The 17,292-nt window shown below is 38.7% G+C and overlaps 1 long non-coding RNA gene and 1 pseudogene across 2 annotated transcripts; one reads left to right on the top strand and one right to left on the bottom strand.

Moving 5' to 3' along the window:
• LOC108697228 overlaps positions 1–17,292 on the bottom strand; it is a 91,959-nt pseudogene that overhangs the window by 53,514 nt on the left and 21,153 nt on the right.
• On the top strand, positions 11,732–16,700 carry LOC121396388. 2 transcript variants are annotated; one of them, XR_005963021.1, is made up of 6 exons: positions 11,732–11,835; positions 14,959–15,328; positions 15,956–16,019; positions 16,108–16,241; positions 16,316–16,439; positions 16,537–16,700. It is a non-coding gene; the product is annotated as an uncharacterized LOC121396388 (long non-coding RNA). The 2 variants fall into 2 exon arrangements; XR_005963022.1 differs by lacking the exon at positions 14,959–15,328 and having other exon boundaries at positions 11,745–11,835.

Consider the following 17,292-nt stretch of genomic DNA (forward strand, 5'->3'; position numbering starts at 1 on the left):
AAATTGAAATGTCAAAACAATAACAAAGCATAAAATAATGAATCACTTATTAGGTAATCATATTTCTAAGCTCTTAGGATATACATCATCTGTAGGCAACTAAAGTATTAATTCAAACCCCTCCTTGGAGTGAAAAACAAAGACATATTTCTAAATAGATAATTGTGTCAGAAAATGCCCACACATGAAGTTTAGTTTAGTGTATTTAGCATCTAGTCAATCCATATGGATGTGGGAATAAGTTTAGGAATTCAAAGGGGCATGCTCATTAATGCACATGTAATAAAGGCCATACTGAAAGCAGGAACAATTCTACAATCTCATCATGCGTGTATCATCTTTTAAAATTCTGATCAAGTTTCCAAATATTTTGACAAACATTATTATCCTACATAGCAGTATCTGTTTTTTTTTTATTTTTTTATTAAATTATATTAAATAATTAAATTATTTTTTTATTTTTTAGATTTATTATTTTTTATATATATCACATCGGTCCCTGTCACATTAACACACACATACACTAGGGCCAGTTTAATAAGTAGTCAATTCCCTTGCCTGTATGTTTTCCTGGAGGAAACTCATGCAAACATGGGGAAAACATACAAACTCCTTGCAGTTGGATAACAGATATTTATGAGCCTTTACTAATGAAATCAAGAAAACCCAATTTTTCAATTTATTATGAAAGAGCAGGGGCGATCCTGGCCCCTCCGCCGCCTGAGGCTGCAGCAGTTGCTGCTGCCCCCCTCCCCCGGAAATTCACTCTTAAAGTACCAGGAGCAGCATTTTTTGCTGCCCCTGGTACCTAGTGGGGCGCTGCCGATTGAGGCGACAGCCTCAACTCGCCTCATTGGCGAAGCACCCCTGTGAAAGAGTCATTTACCTTCTTTCCAAGCTGGAAGACCAATGATGATAGCATATCCATTGCTGTTTGACGCAACTCTGGACTCTAAAGTGCGAACAATAGGATGGATTATACTTGATGCATAGTCAGTGAAATCTAGTGATTCGATCGACTGTCTCCAGAGCCACTCTACGGAAAACAAAAGTTTATTAAAAGTAAATAAAAGAAAAAAAAGAAATCATATCATATAGGTATATTTGGTTGGCATGTTTTTTTTGCCAAAGCTTTCTTTAACATGTTATGGTACAAGAATTGTGAGATACAGTATACAGATTCCCCTATATTTGTGCCTTTGGTACAGACTTCCACATCAATTCAACATTAGTACTCCAGTATTCCAAAGCCAAAAATTTGTTTAGGGCACTACTAAAATATTTTAAAACTAACCCATAGCATACTACCACCTTGGCACCGAATGTAGGAAGACTTACTTTAGAGATAAACTCTAATAACATTGGTAGCAAGCACATAATGATAGTTACCATTTAATGCCATATTTAATCTGTTCAGCAACAGGGCTACAATAAGGTGTCAAGCAGCAAATACTTGTTTGGCATTATAGAAGATCCCCCCATTTTATGTTTTATGGCCAGAAGAAAATGGTGTTCGATATATATGTATATTTTTGATTGTCCAAATACTGCATCCCTTTAATCATATCACACTTGCACTACAGGCTAAGATAATGAAGATTTGAGGGCTTCATTAAAAAAAAAAAAAAAATTGGTAAATTAACTGCTGCAATTATAATCTGCAGGTGGGAAGCTTCAGAATTCAGGCACATATACCTTGGTGTAAAGATTCAGAGGGGATGACAGATGTTTTCCTATGTGTAAAAATTAGTAATTATTCAATTATTGCGTTATAATGTATAACAGTTCAACTAATTGACATATAGCTTCCCAGTATTTTTTTGTATGGGAATCTTTTTAGAATCCCTAACAGTATCCAGGTACTCAATTAAATGTTTTATTATCTTTACCTTTAGTGAAACAAATTAATTGATGCTACACCTAACACATTGCTGCTATGTCCAGTAATATGTACGTGCAATTCAAATTTGGAATAAATAAGTGTGATTTACATATTCCCAGTAGTGAGACCCCCTGTTTAAGTAATTCTCGGCTATACGTACAGTATTCTTTTCTTCTTAATTATATCTTAGTTAGGATCTAGTACAAAGTACTGTTTTATTATTACAGAGAAAGGGGGAATCATTTTTAAAATTTGGATTATTTGGTTAAAATAGAGTCTATTAGGAGCCTTTCCGTAATTCAGAACTTTCTGGATAACAGGTTTCCGGATAACGGATCCCATACCTGTATCTGTAAAATTATAATAGGATAAGCACATGGAGCTATAGAAACATTCCTCTATACATTCCATTTTAAATTTACTACAACTAAACTCAATTAAACTCCTTACTTCCGAGTTGGCATGGGAGAATCTGGAGCATCAAAAAGCTTCACAATAGGTGGATACAACAGATGCAGGTAGTCATCCAAGTTAGCCCCAAACATTTGAATAGCATTTAGTAACTGCAATGATAAAAAGTTTAAAAAAAATCAGAGATCTAAGCAACATTTAAGGCATTCTTCCAAGCTCCAGAACCTTTAGATTATTGCTGACAAAGTACAGCTGAGACAACTAAAATATTATTTCATGGAATTACTGTGAAATATTTTGGCGCCATATATCGACAGAAGCAGAGAAAAATCTGGTCTTTACCCTTTTAATTTGTTCACATTGGCAGCTAAAGGCAGAATAAAAAGACATGTTTTGCTGAGTGGTAGCATAGGTAAAAATGTATCCTTATAGCGAATACAAGTTGAATTCTTTGGATTCATATTGGAAATTAACCAAATTCAGCCAAATCCTACCACTTTTTGCAGGATTCAGCCAAATGTTTAGTTTAGATGAGCTTAATCTGACAGCCCTGGTCTATTTCTAACTCCACTTCTTAGCATAAAGTACTCCCAAAAATGCTTTTAAGCTATCAAATGACTCTTATGTCTTTCAGCACAAGTCTCTGGAATCTTGTAATGTTTGGGAATAACCTCGGTCATCATCTATTGTCCATTTACTGCTCCAAACACCACTGAGCCAAAAAAGTTATGTGCAGCTGCAAACCATTATCATAGTAATTTAGCACATCTATACACATTTCTTATAAGAGTATTTTACTTTTAACTACTTACTGCCTTCCTTAGGGCACTTACACTCGGGTGGTTTTACCTGCACATGTATGCGCCGAACGCAGGTGAAATGTAACATGCTGCGTTCCACCGGCGTTTGACGCTTACATCATACCTCCCAACTGTTCCTTTTCGGAGGGATAGTCTCTCTTTTGAGAGCTCAACCCGCAGTCCCTCATTTGTACTGAAAAGCCCCTATTTTCTCTGCACTGAACAGCCAGAAAAAGAAACAGTTTCTAACTTAATTGGCTTTTAGCAGAGAGCACAGAACATCTAACAGGTGCAAATAAGATACTTTGTAACAATTTTGAGACACAAAAAAAACAGTTTAGATAAGGAGAATTATTTTCAAACTTTCATAACCTGGCAAATTTTGTAAAATAAACATGGTAATTAGGGGGCGTGAAAAAATTTGCTGCGCTACGTGTGAAAACATTTTTTGTCCCTCTTTTTACTTACAAAATTTTGGGAAGGTCTGTGTGCATCCCCCTTGAGTGCGTCTACTCCTGCGCTCCCTTGCGGCTGAACGGAAGAAAGTGCAATGCAGGGGAGTGCAGGTAAAACCGCTTAAAGGAAGCCAAAACATTTAACAGAGTGTTATACCGTTGAGTAGTACAATAGTTCCCTCAACCTCTAAAAAAAATAGCTCCTGCTGCCACTGCCATATTGTATAGCACACATGCACACAATGAGCAAGTCCCATAAGCAGCTGTCACACCCATTTGCATATAAGGAGTTGATGCTCCCTTCTGGTGCAAGTGGCCTGGCGCTGGTAGAGACAATATTTCTTAAAAAAAAAAAACTGTTTCCCCAAACAGCTCAGATCTTTGGTAGGGTAAAAAAATGCACAGCGACCAGTGCCCTTTCTGTGACCAATCTGCATGTAACATTTTTCCTTGATGTATTTAAAATTATCTTTACCACTGCAGACTGTGTTTTCCCGTACATATTCTTAATACTAGTTGCCAACTTTTTAAAGGTTATAAAAAGAAAGAGCTCAGTCTACCAAATACCATTGCAATGCCCTTATATCAACATATACTAGCCAATGGAATAAACTTCATTGCCAGGAAAGAAAGGAACAAAAAAATAAACTCACATGGAGCATAATAAAATTGTATGAAAAAAAATGCAAAGCTAAAAGTTCAGATTTAATTCACATTCTGCATCACTGATTAACACAAATTCAAGAGGAAAGTAAAGGTCACTGCAAATCTTCCATTTATGGCAATTAAACCAGTGGAATTATCTTATGATGAACTGTTTTTCTAACTTTCTAGCCTGTAGTATGCTGATAAAAACAAATTACTGGCTTTCTAAATCAATATACACTTTAGTACCTATGTTAATAAATCAGTTCCATGGTGTGTTTAGAACACACTTATGTGTGAATAGGAGTGGATATATAGATGTAAACATAAACGCAAAATAACAAAAGTATAATACAGGTATGGAACCTGTTATACAGAATGCTTGGGACCTGGGGATTTCCAGATAACAGATGTTTCCATGATTTGGATCTTCATATCTTAAGTCTACTAGAAAATCATGTGATGAAGCCCTTTAGTAAATCAATATTCAGGTATCTTCAACCCTTGCTCCCATCCAGAGCATATAATCAGAAGAAGACGAGTAGGGGTAATGATTCCAAAAAGCGCAGAAAGCTGCCTTTTATTCACGACCACGACATGTTTCGAGCTGCAAGGCTCTTTTTCAAGTGTAAATGTTTTATTATTACAGAGAAAAAGGAAACTATTAAAAATTCTGCAAAATATGTTGAGCACTATATAAATACATGTTAATAAAATGTTGATTATTTGGATAAAATGGAGTCTATTGGAGAAGCCCTTTCAGTAATTCAAAGCTTTCTGGACAATGGGTTTCCAGATAACAGATCCCATACTGTATATAAGGGGAATGGAGTTGCATTTTAAGGAGGACACCTGTGACAAGGGAATCAAAATGGCACATCTCACTCATTTGCATAAATGCAAAAAACATTGAAGGGCTCCATTCTAACCTCTGTATACTGGATAAAAAAAATTAATACTTTAATAACTGGCAATTTAAACTGGTCAAAAAATAATATTTATCAATTTTTGTGACATACTTAATGCAAACAGTTGAACTGGCTATGATATAGCTTAATAGTTATTTGTGTCTTGCCTCCTGAATCAGGTGTGCTACATTCATGCTTGAAAGAGAACACTAGTTTGCACTGAGCTTTGGAACAAATCTTACAAATCATATCATCTAATAATTGTTATGACATAAAACTAATTATGAATATTAAATAGGCTTTAACATATAATTAGAAAAATGTATATGAACCTTTCAGTCTGAGCAGTTATAATCCATATTATAAAATGTTGTATTAGGAACTTTCTTGCCACTACTTTTAAATGGTCAGTTTTTTTCACTTAAAGGAACAGTTCAGTATAGCAACTGGGTAAATATATAGGCTGTACAAAACAAAAACATTTTCTAATATAGTTAGTTAGGCAAAATGTAAATGTAATGTATAAAGGCTGGAGTGACTGGATTTCTAACATAATAGCCAGAATACTACTTCCTGCTTTCAGCTCTATAACTCTGAGTTAGTCAGCGACTTGAAGGGGGACCACATGGTACATATCTGTTCAGTGAGTTTGCAATTGATCCTCAGCATTAAGCTCAGATTCAAAAGCAACAGATATGACCCATGTCAAGTTTCTGATTGGTTACTGCCTGGTAACCAGTCAGTATAAACCAAGAGAGACGAAAAACAGGAAGTAGTGTTCTGGCTATTATGTTACACATCCAGTCACTCCAGCCTTTATACATTACATTTTTGCATAAATGACTATATTTAAAAACATTTTTTATTTTGCACAGCCTATCTATTTACCCAGTTTTTATTTTTACACTGAACAATTCCTTTAAATACTATTGTTTACCAAGAATGCAGATGGCTTCAATGCACTGTATTGTGTATAACTAAGCAGAAGTTAAGTAGGAAAAATGTATAGACAAGATCTAAGCTAGGCATAAAAGTAATGCTTGATTATCAATGATGAAATCCAGGAAGCTGAAACAGATCTTGAGTTCAGCTCAGTACAGCACCACAAAAAAGATTATAGCAGTTGAAAAATCTCTGAAAAATTGAAAGGCTCCTGGATGTGATAATATTGAAGCTCTCAAAGCAGATCCTGTGCTTGCATCCAACATTCTTCAATACCTATTCAATGACTTTTGAAAAGAAACGCAAATGCCTGAGGAATGGAATAATGAAATCATAATCAAGATACACAAGATTCTTGGGGTATAACACCACAAATCTAAAGCAGTGGATAGAAAGGCGAGAAAAGAACAAGCTGAAATCTGCAGAGGAAGGTGGTACCTGGATTAGATCTTAACTTTGTTCAACATCATAGCAAAGTACACAAAGTGGCAAGAGATGCTTTATATCAACTTTGTCAACTTCAAGAAGGCATTTGATAGCATTCAAAGGGAAAGTTTATGGGGTGTCCTGAAAGTTTACAGCATACATAAGCCAAATAACCCCAATGTACAGTATACCACAACATTTAGTACAGCTTAAAAAGCTTCTATAAAAACTTTACTGGCAAGGTGGGATATAGCAATCTGCACTTTTTGTCAGACAAGATCTGTGATCTCTGCAGTACTTCAATATCATAATTGACTGGGCTATGCGGAAGACAACTGATGATGTACACAGACGTATCAGGTGGACTCTACTAACAGGGGACCTAGACTTTGCAAATCTAGCCCTACTGTTCCACACTCACTGTCATATTCAGGAAACTACAGACCAATTTTGCACCTTTGCTAAACAAGTAGGGTTGAAGGTCAGCCAAAAGAAAACTGAAACTATTAGTTCTCATTGTGAAGAACTGCCATCATTCATGTAACTTGGCAGTATTGTACTAAAAGATGGAGGCACTTAAAGGAACAGTTCAGGGTGAATAGATAGGCTCTGCAAAATAAAAAATGTTTCTAATATAGTTAGTCAAAAATATAATGTATAAAGGCTGGAGTAACGTCATGTCTAACATCACAGAACAGAACACTTCTTCCTGCTTTTCAGCTCTATAAATCTGAGGGGGGGACTTGAAGGGGACCACATATCTGTTTAGTGAGTTTGCAATTGATCCTCCGCATTCCGCTTAGATTCATAGGCAACAGATATGACCCATGTGGCCCCCCCTCAAGTCTCTGATTGGTTACGGCCTGGTAACCAGGGTAACCAGTCAGTGTAAACCAAGAAAGCTGAAAAGCAGGAAGTAATGTTCTGGCTATTATGTTAGACATCCAGTCACTCCAGCCTTTATAGATAACATTTTTGGCTAGCTAACTATATTAGAAATGTCCTTTCCCCATCACTGTGAGAAGTGAATCAACAGGCAGTTTACTCGCCCTTCAATCAACACACTGTATAAGTTCTGGAACTTGTTTAATGCTGATGATCAAAAGACAGTAGAACTGTAGATACAAACAATATAGAGGTATCAGAATACATTCTGGATACATGAGATACAGATGAAATTCAATAAAACATATATAAACATCTTAAACGTGTTATACAGTCCTAATGAGGCCTAACACAGGTTACTGCTGAGAGGGAAACACTGGGTTAAAAACTACAACCAGGATGAACATAGCAGTAAAATACACATAGTATAATGAACAGGCATTAAGGCAAAATGCAAGCTTACCAACGATGCTTGGATAGGCCTGCTTGGAAACAAGGATGGGTGAGGATTTGACAGAGTGTAGTGAATTGTGGCTGTTACTACAGAAATGACTGCTTCCTATCTGCACCAGGAAGTGATGTCATCAAATGTGACAAGGAGAATTTCAGAATGGATAAAAAACAACATCTGCCAGGCCGCAGTGCTAGAAACAACCAGCAGGGGGGTACCCTAGATGCTCAATACACATACTTATAAGAAATCATTACATATGAAGAATTTGACAGCACTTAAAGAATAATTATACATGGAATACAGACAGAACTACTGCTGTGGCAGCACACTCCCCGCCTGGTATCTTAAGGGATACCAGATTTAAACTTTAATGTCACTCCTCAGGAGGTAAAAGTAAGACGAGTTCTGTAAGTGGTCTAATGAACAAACCTGAACTTCCTTCTTTTGTAAGTTTTATCTCTACCTTACGGACCCTACAGTCCTTGTCAGGGAAGGTCTTTGTCACACAACCCTTAGGCCACTCGATCAGCTTGGCTTGGTTATTCTTCAGTAGCACAATGGCACCTGGCTGGATATTAGGCCTGTCTGCTTGCCACTTCTTTCGTACTTGCAGAGTAGACAGATATTGTTTACGCCATCTGTCCCAAAAGACTTTGGCCAGACTCTGGATCACTTTTTCCATGAATGCAAAGAAATGTTTTTTAATGTCAGGCTTCAGCCTAAAGGACTTTTGTAGAGACCTGAGACGGTGCAAAACCTGGGTCTTGTTATTTGGTAGGCGCTGTCTTTGCGGTTTAAAATGCAGTGGAGCAACCCAGCTGTTATCGTTGTCCCTATAGAAGTTTCCCTTCATTACCTCCATGAAAGCAAGTTCACTGAGGGAAGGAGCTATTTTGTCATCCTCTTTTGTTCTTTCAAAGGCTCTGTGTCCTAGAGGGTCTTCTATGTAAGAGGAGTTCTGGACTGATGAGTCTTGCAGGGTCAGAGATGTATTCAGATTGAAGCTTTCTTTTGCAGTGAAGTAGTTTGGGCAGGGTGTAAAATAGGATTTCCGTCCATCATCTAAGGTGTTGGTGTAGTGGTTATGCACCAGGTCTGGCCTGTGGACGCCACCTAGACATACGTTGCCTACTATTACCCACCCCAAGTCTAGTCTTTGGGCATAAGGGGAGTCATGTGGCCCATTGACCTGGTCTCTTACTTTGTGGATCCTAATGATGTCTCTGCCTAGCAACATGAGAATGGGAGCATTAGGCTCAAGCTTGGGTATCTGACTGACTAACGGTCTCAGATGCTTATGATGACGTGCAGCCTCAGGGGTTGGAATCTCTGTCTGGTCATCTGGGATTTCGTTACACTCTATGAGTGTGGGTAGGGGGACAGTCACTTGTATGTCTAGGGATTCTAAGTGAAAGCCGTGTGCCCTTCTCCCAGTGGTGTTAATGACTCCTGCACAGGTTCTGAGAGAATAGGGGAATTGGTGGCCCTTTGACCCAAAAAGCTCAAAAAACTCTGATCTGACCAACGATCTATTGCTTTGATCATCTAAGATTGCATACAGTTTGATTGCTCTTTCCCTATGTCCAAAAAGAAAGATGCTGGCCAAGCAGATTTTTGAACATGATCGGCCTGTATGGTTTCTTTCACAAACTTCGGTACACAAAGCTGTTATTGCTGCTGCTGTACTGCCTTCCTGTCCCTCCCCATCATGCTCTCCCTCAGCTGAAGTTTCCACAGACCACGGGGCAGGGCCAGGATGCAGGGCGGACACATGTCTATCGTTATTGCATTCCGAGCAGCTGGATGTCTGGTTTGTCACTAATGTTGCAGTCAGTCTCTATTGCAGCCTCTAACACTTCTGCTTTTGCAGCTGCAGCTGCTGCTGATTTTTTCAAGCTCAGCACTTCCAGTGAGGCTTCGAGACATGCCCTTTCTTTCTTTATCTCTGCTATCTCTGATGGCCTCTGCTTCAGCTCTGGCCAGTGCTGCTGTCTCAGAAGCATGGGATCTATATGAATGTCTAGATGAGCATGACACCCTAGATCTGGTCTTGAATGTGCGTTCAGACATCTTTGTGTTGCTAGATGTGTGACTACGTGTGTTAGTACCTTCAGTCACGCTGTGGTGGATACTGTGGTGGACGCTGTGGCTACGCTGCATTGCTTGATGGTGGTGTAGCATCCAGATAAAATACAGCCTATGTCCAACGTTGTTCTACTGTCCTGTCCCCGTCACTGTGAGAAGTGAATCAACAGGCAGTTAATGCTGATGATCAAAAGAAGGTAGAACTGTAGATACAAACAATATAGAGGTATCAGAATACATTCTGGATACATGACATACAGATGAAATGCAATAAAACATATATAAACATCTGATACGTGTTATACAGTCCTAATGAGGCCTAACACAGGTTACTGCTGAGAGGGAAACACTGGGTTAAAAACTACAACCAGGATGCACATAGCAGTAAAATACACATAGTATAATGAATAATATTTTTAAATAATAGTTTGAATTTTTAAAAATGTTCTTTAGGTTCCCCATACGACCTGTTATTCAGGTTTACATCCACACTGGTTGCAACAGTACAACTGACCAAGGGAGCAGTGCGGGACAGATTTATCAATCATCTGGCTGGCTAAATCACATCAACCAGTCAGATACATGATGGAAATAAGCTTGTAGAAGGGCCATGGGCAGTATCCCTTATTGCCTGCAATTCTTTCATGTAGCTGGCTGTGGGCAGGTTCTCATGAATCTTTGCTAATGGAGTGCACAAGAAACCTAAAGATGACAGACATGCAGCTTGCAAGGCACAAATCTTGATGATTATAAAAAATAAAAAACAACTGCAAACACCTTTTTACTGACACAACCTGTAAAATTTGGATAGATGCCTGAAGGTGAACATTCCGTTCAAACTTCATAGACACATGATTAAGCTGAGTTGGCCATATGCCTACATGCTGCCTTATACAACTGCTGTCCACAACTCATTAGAACCCAACTCCTCTATCAGTAGCGGGTTAAAGAAAGTAGCTGAATTGGAAAACACATTCATGTAATAAACCCTTTGATATACCAGTCCAGACCATTTTTTCATGTTAATTTTGAAAGTTCTCTTTGTCAGCATTAGCTATATAGATAGCATGCACTGGTCTTTATTACCACAGGTAAAGGCAACAATTTTGCACTTAAAGGAAAAGTCAAGCTGTTGTTGACTTTTAGTATGCCTGTGTAGCCTACCTTAGCCCCATGCGAACCGCATTATTTTCGCGTTGAAAAGCGCTCCAGCTTCCCTGCACCGATGCATTCTTTCATTCTCTGTGCAATGATTAAACTGGCGGCCATTTTTTCCTGGTTGCGCTCTTCCCTATAGCAATACGCATGCACCAATAGCCCCATCCTTCTGGCCTCTACCCTGAGGTTTCAGATTCAATAAAACTTTATGTACACAAAGTTTGTACAAAGACCATATGCAGGAACGTTTTACATGAATTTATTAGGGCTCAAATTCATTTTCAATGAAATAAACATATAATATAACAGTACAAAAATAAAAGAGCAAAAGAGGATTTGATGGTGCAAATTATGCTTTCTTTAAATTGATAATAGCTTACATAGATTAGGGCAGTGCAACAGTTAATATCTCCGCTCCCTTGCTCTCCTCGCTGCAGTCAGCACGATGAAATATGGGCTAGAAGCAGCGGAGCAGAGAGTTAAAGCTTTGGCAGAATACAGCGCCTATAGCAACAAGAAATACTATTTTTTCCATTGGCTGAATGAAGACACAGGCGTGTCTTTAGAGGTCACTCTTTATGCTGCTGGATACTTTTGCCCAGGCTTAATCAAGCTAACTGCGCATGCGCTAGATTTTTTTTGTGAACTGCGCATGTGCGTATCGCCAAACAACAGCACACATTCTAAAGGGAGGGGGAGAGAGGCTGATAGTGCTGGAAACTAGCAGGAAACCGAAATCAACAGAGCTGCTTATCGGATTACTTGTCTAGGACTGCAATAGTTGGTATGTAAATCATGCAAAGAGGCTTTTCACTGATAAAATTTTTGTTATGGGGGTTGACATGTCCTTTAAAATGTTATTATGTACCTTCTGCTACTCACCTTAATAGTAACAGAACGTATGAGCTGTGGTACTGTAATTGAATGTACATTTTCAATGTGTTCAAGAGATCTAGGTTTTGATTATATAAGCAAATTATGACACACTGACTCAGTTTGCACTTGATTTTTAAGCTTTTAGCACTTAGACATTTAAGCAGGGTGGAAATTCCTAAAATTCCATAAACCTTCATCCAATCTTACATACTGTAGTTAAATCAGGTTGAAAAAAAAAAGACTATAGTCCATCAAGTTCAACCCCTCCACACGAAACCCAAAATTCACACATACACACACCCACACCGACCCCACCATACCCTCACATAAATTAATAATCTCCATTGGTCTGTTTTTCCTTTATACAGTCCAAAATTTTTCTGATGTAACTAGCCTATTTTTAAGTGCCAGCTTTTAGACACAAAACAGGTCAAGTATGGTTTTAATATTAGATGTAATTTTCCGAATACATTTTCCATACTTTTCTATAAATGTATTCCATTGTGCTTGCTTAGTTTTCTGGAGTTCTGGTGGATATCCACTCCATAAGATGTAAGGTGTTGAATGTCCACTGACACATCCTTTGCTGGGATCAACACTTTAAAGTGTGTTTTATGTTTAAATTATCCCTGTTCCTACGCATGAGAAAGGTGTTAATTTAGTTGGGGAAAAACATTTTAATAATGACCAACCTGTGGGGACATCAGACCTGTCCTCTTCTAGGCCAAAGACATACAGGAGAAAGTACACAAAAAATGAAGAAAAAAAAAAGTATCAGCATAATATAGAGGATTTTCTGGTATTATTACAGTAACTATGTAACTATAAAGAGTATTGTCATACTAATCTTATGCCACTACATAAACCTAGCAAGATGTCTTACAGTCATACCAAGGATGTATAACAGGCACTAAGAGTTCCATGGACAGTGAAAGTAAAAGAATCGATAAACTTTATTTTAAAGACATAATGTATAACATATAATATAAGATGTAACAGTGCCTGCTACACATCCTTGGTATATATGGTAACATGCAGTTAGGCCCATAAATCTTTGGACAGAGACAACTTTTTTTAATTTTCTAATGTTTCCATTAGGTTAAAGCACATACAGCAATGATATTTCCTCTTAATTAAATTTGTGTAACACTTTGGGGCAGATTTACTAAGCCTCGACTGTTTTTTTACTTCAACTTCGACGTTCGATTCGAACGGTCGCGCAATCCTCCGATCAGGTGAATAGTCAAATTCGATAATCGAAGTGGACAAGTACGATTATCGAAGGATGTATTAGTTCGCCTATTCGACTATTCGACTCGACTCGAAGGATACCTTATTTATCAAATCTTCACCCGAAGTTTTATTTGTACCCCATCTTTGACCTACCGAAGTTGATTTTGGACTTCGACATTCGAAGATGATCGAATAGTCGAGGAAAAATAATCGAATGGTCGAGGTAAAAAATCGTTCGACTATTCGATTTTCTTCTATTTTCTTTGCTGGTGCTCTCCACTGTTGTGGGTGTATAGTGACACCTAGGGATCACTTTATAAACTGTTTTTTTTAGTTCTGGCTGCACTATAGGTTTGGTGAATTACATTAAAATAAATACTGACACCAGAAACATGTTTGTTTTTGCATCTATCAGAATATAACCTAAGATTTTCAAGTATCAATGGCTTAAAACATTATTTTTTAGTTCTATTTTTTTTAATCAAAGATTAATTGGCCCTATCTATCCTTACACTTCACTAAATGGTTAAATGTTTAAAAGCTGCATGGAATGCTGGGAAACACTGGCTTACTTATAAAAACCCCCCACCAGATGCCATTTGACTAAGAATTTGTTAAAAATTGAATTTTTGGCAGTCGCCATTTTTGAGGCCCTTGAGCAGGATGAGGAGCAGGAACACCTTGGCCCTGCTAGGATCAGGCAGCCTCGTCACTTCAGGAGACCTGTACTTTGTTTGGACGAGCTGTCTGATGATGAGGTTGTGAAGATGTTCCGCCTGAGTCGTGCCGCCATAATGCAGGTTTATGGTCTCATCAGTGAGGCCATTGAACCTGTGACGGCACGGTCTCAGGCAGTGCCTGGGATGTGCAAGCTGCTTGCAGTTTTGCATTTCCTGGGCACTGGCAGTTTCCAGCAGGTTTCTTCATGCCTCATTGGCATGAGCCAGCCCACCTTTAGCAGGATGTTAGCACAAGTGCTCAGGGCACTACTGCAGCACTCGCGAAGGCTCATTTCCTTCGCCTCAACTCAGGCAGAGTGGATAAGATTAAAACAGGATTTTTTCCTAATTGGCCAATTTCCAAATTGCCTAGGAGCCATTGATTGCACTCATGTTGCGCTCACACCACCTCGCCATCAGCAGGAGCGCTACCGAAATCGTAAGCGCTCCCATTCCATCAATGTGCAGGTGGTGTGTGATTCCAACATGCGCATCATGAGTGTGAGATCTGGCTTTCCTGGAAGTGTCCATGATGCCACTATCCTGCGTCAGTCAGCTCTCCATGGCCTCTTCACCCGAGGAGAAATGCCAGACGGCTGGCTTGTGGGTAAGTTATATTTGCAATTTCATACAAAGACACTTCAAATATTATTTTAAAGGTGATATGTATGTATTTTCAAGAAATGTTGCCCTATTTTCAGTCTGGCTACAATAGATGCACTATGCATCTTGGGACCTGTAGTTTAGTTCAATCAGCTAACTTTGTTAGGGCTTTTAATTCTTGGCACCTGATTCAGTTTACAGGTGAGATGTGTTAAGGGGAGGATTTATTATTGGATCTGCACACACACAATTTTTGACATTTGGGGGGGGGGGGAATTGCCTCTTTTATTGTGCCACCAATGTTGTTTGGCTAACAAAAGGGGTAAAGTAAGTACCCCAACAGCCAAGAATTTGTGTGTAGATCTGTTTGTAAAGATTTTTCTACTACACAATGGCCATAACTACAGCATTGGAATAGTCAACACAACAGACAACTGGAATCAATTACTATAATATATTTTTGTTTACATTTTTAGGAGACGCAGGATATGGCCTTCTGCCTTGGTTGATGACCCCTGTGAGGTTTGCCCAAACACCTGCCCAACGTAGGTACAATCGTGCCCATCGGAAGACACGTAATATCATTGAGCGCCTCTTTGGGGTGCTCAAATCTCGCTTCCGATGCCTCTCAGTCACTGGGGGAGCTCTGCTTTATTCCCCCCAGAAGGTTTCACAAATCATCACTGTCTGTGCCATGCTGCATAATGTGGCAAGGGAGCATGGATTACCTGCAGACATTGATGATGACCTGGAACCTGAGATTGAGGGGTATGTTGGCAGACAGAGGGACAACCAACCAGAGGGAAGAAGAGTGCGTGAAAGGCTCATCCGTGCCCACTTTTAGTTGTAAGTTGAACAAACCACACAAAAATAGTTAATTTGTACTAGTTTAGACTTCTCAAGGGCCAAATAGTGGTACATATTTTTATGGGCCCCTATTCCTAAGTGCATTTTTTGTGATTGCTTGCAATCATGTCAGTTACCTTTCAAACCATGTTTTTCCACTGTAAATCTGGTCATTTGCTTAACCTTTAGCCCTCTTTCACACGAGCATTTGAAGCTGCACTCCCCTGCGTTCTGTTTTTATGTGTATAGCCGCAGCGGAGCACAGGAGTAGACGCATTCAGTTGTTTGAAATGGGACTGTACTCCACAAACACAACAAAAATTTAGCATGTTGCGTCTCAATCTGTACAGCCCCATTGAAAACAACTGCATGCGTCTACTCCTGCGCTCCCCTGTAATGAGGTTTAGTAATGTCATGATCTAGATCAACTCAATAATGTCTGAAATCCATTAATTCCTAGGTCAGTTGTTTGGCCTTAATATGTTTGCCTTGTCATGAGTGTTATATGTCAGTTCTTTATAACCAATCTCGATTATTAGGCCTTATATGATTGATGTGAAATGAAATTGTTTGGAATGGATATCTGGAAAGTAAACAATTTTTTATACTTTTCTTCCAAATGAACAGCCTGCTGATGGTGATGTGCTGACGTGCCCCTAGCAGTGAATGCTTTCCTGTAACATCTTATGCTGTAAGCAGAAAAATGATGAGATGACAAACAAATTTACATGTGTATACACATATTCAAGAGAAACCATTATCTGTACTTGTCATTTCAGCTTTCTGGCCTACTACTGTGTTATGGTTATACTTCACGTGTGTCAAACTCTACTTTATTATCTTGGTACTTGCCCACAGAGGATACAGACATGGACACTGACTGATTGGCCACGCCTCAAACTCCGTTATTCAGGTATTTAGGAATTACTCAGGGAATTGTAAAAGATATTGCTAACAACTTACCATATTATTTGTGTGCCTTTGCAGCCTCTCCATGTGCAAACTTTTCCTGAAGCACTAAATTGGACTCAACACAAGTGACAGATGTGATGAACTGACAGCTGTTTGGCTCATTTGAACCTGGCTGGTGTCACCTTTCGAAAACATATCAGTAAGTGGCAGTGTTTGTTTAGCAATGACAGGCTTTTGTGTGGCTACTTAAATTTGTTTAGATTTGTGTTAATGCATTTTTCTTGTTTGATCCACAGGTATGGCTTCTTCTGTTTTCTTGTTTGAAATGACATTACCCATGTTACTATTTTGGACTAGCACCTTGTCAAAAAAGAAAAACAAACACACCCGGTAATGTTTTAGTACCTTTACTGACACAATCTTTGTCAAAATCCAAAACAGTTGAACAACAATAAAAAGACAATATATATCTGTAGAAAGTTTGTTTGTTTGTTTTTGGAACACACAATAGTTATTTAAAACCATTAAATATGTACCTTAGCTGGAAGGCACAGGAGGAATTTGGTCTCAACATATATTTCAAAATATAGCAGCCCTATAGACCACTAAAGGGCAAAAGCTTTACAAACGTTTTACAAAGCATTTGTTGCATGACATTGATAATGCACCCCAGGATTCATCATGGCCAACTTTACATTAAACAGTATCCAAAAATTTGGCCCTGATAAGCTTGTGTCCAGAACAATAATATAACAATCAATATGATGTACAAATGACACTTGTCAATATATGACAATTTGGCCAGTTGAAAAGCATCAACAATATGAGATTAGTGCTGGCTAGGTAGAGTGTTGGACACCCAACAATGCTTGATAGTGCAAAGTAACAACCAAGGCTTTGTGCCTATAAGGCATATCATACACCTATGACTTGCTATTGAATGAGCACGGGTGGAGGAGGAGGAGGTAGTAGGCGTTAGCACCTATTAGGAGTGCTGGGTAGCCAAAGTAGGCCAGAGGTAGGCAACATAACTTCTTGTGCAAAGTAACAAC

Source organism: Xenopus laevis, chromosome 7S (genome assembly GCF_017654675.1).
Source record: "Xenopus laevis strain J_2021 chromosome 7S, Xenopus_laevis_v10.1, whole genome shotgun sequence".
Lineage (NCBI taxonomy): Eukaryota > Metazoa > Chordata > Amphibia > Anura > Pipidae > Xenopus > Xenopus laevis.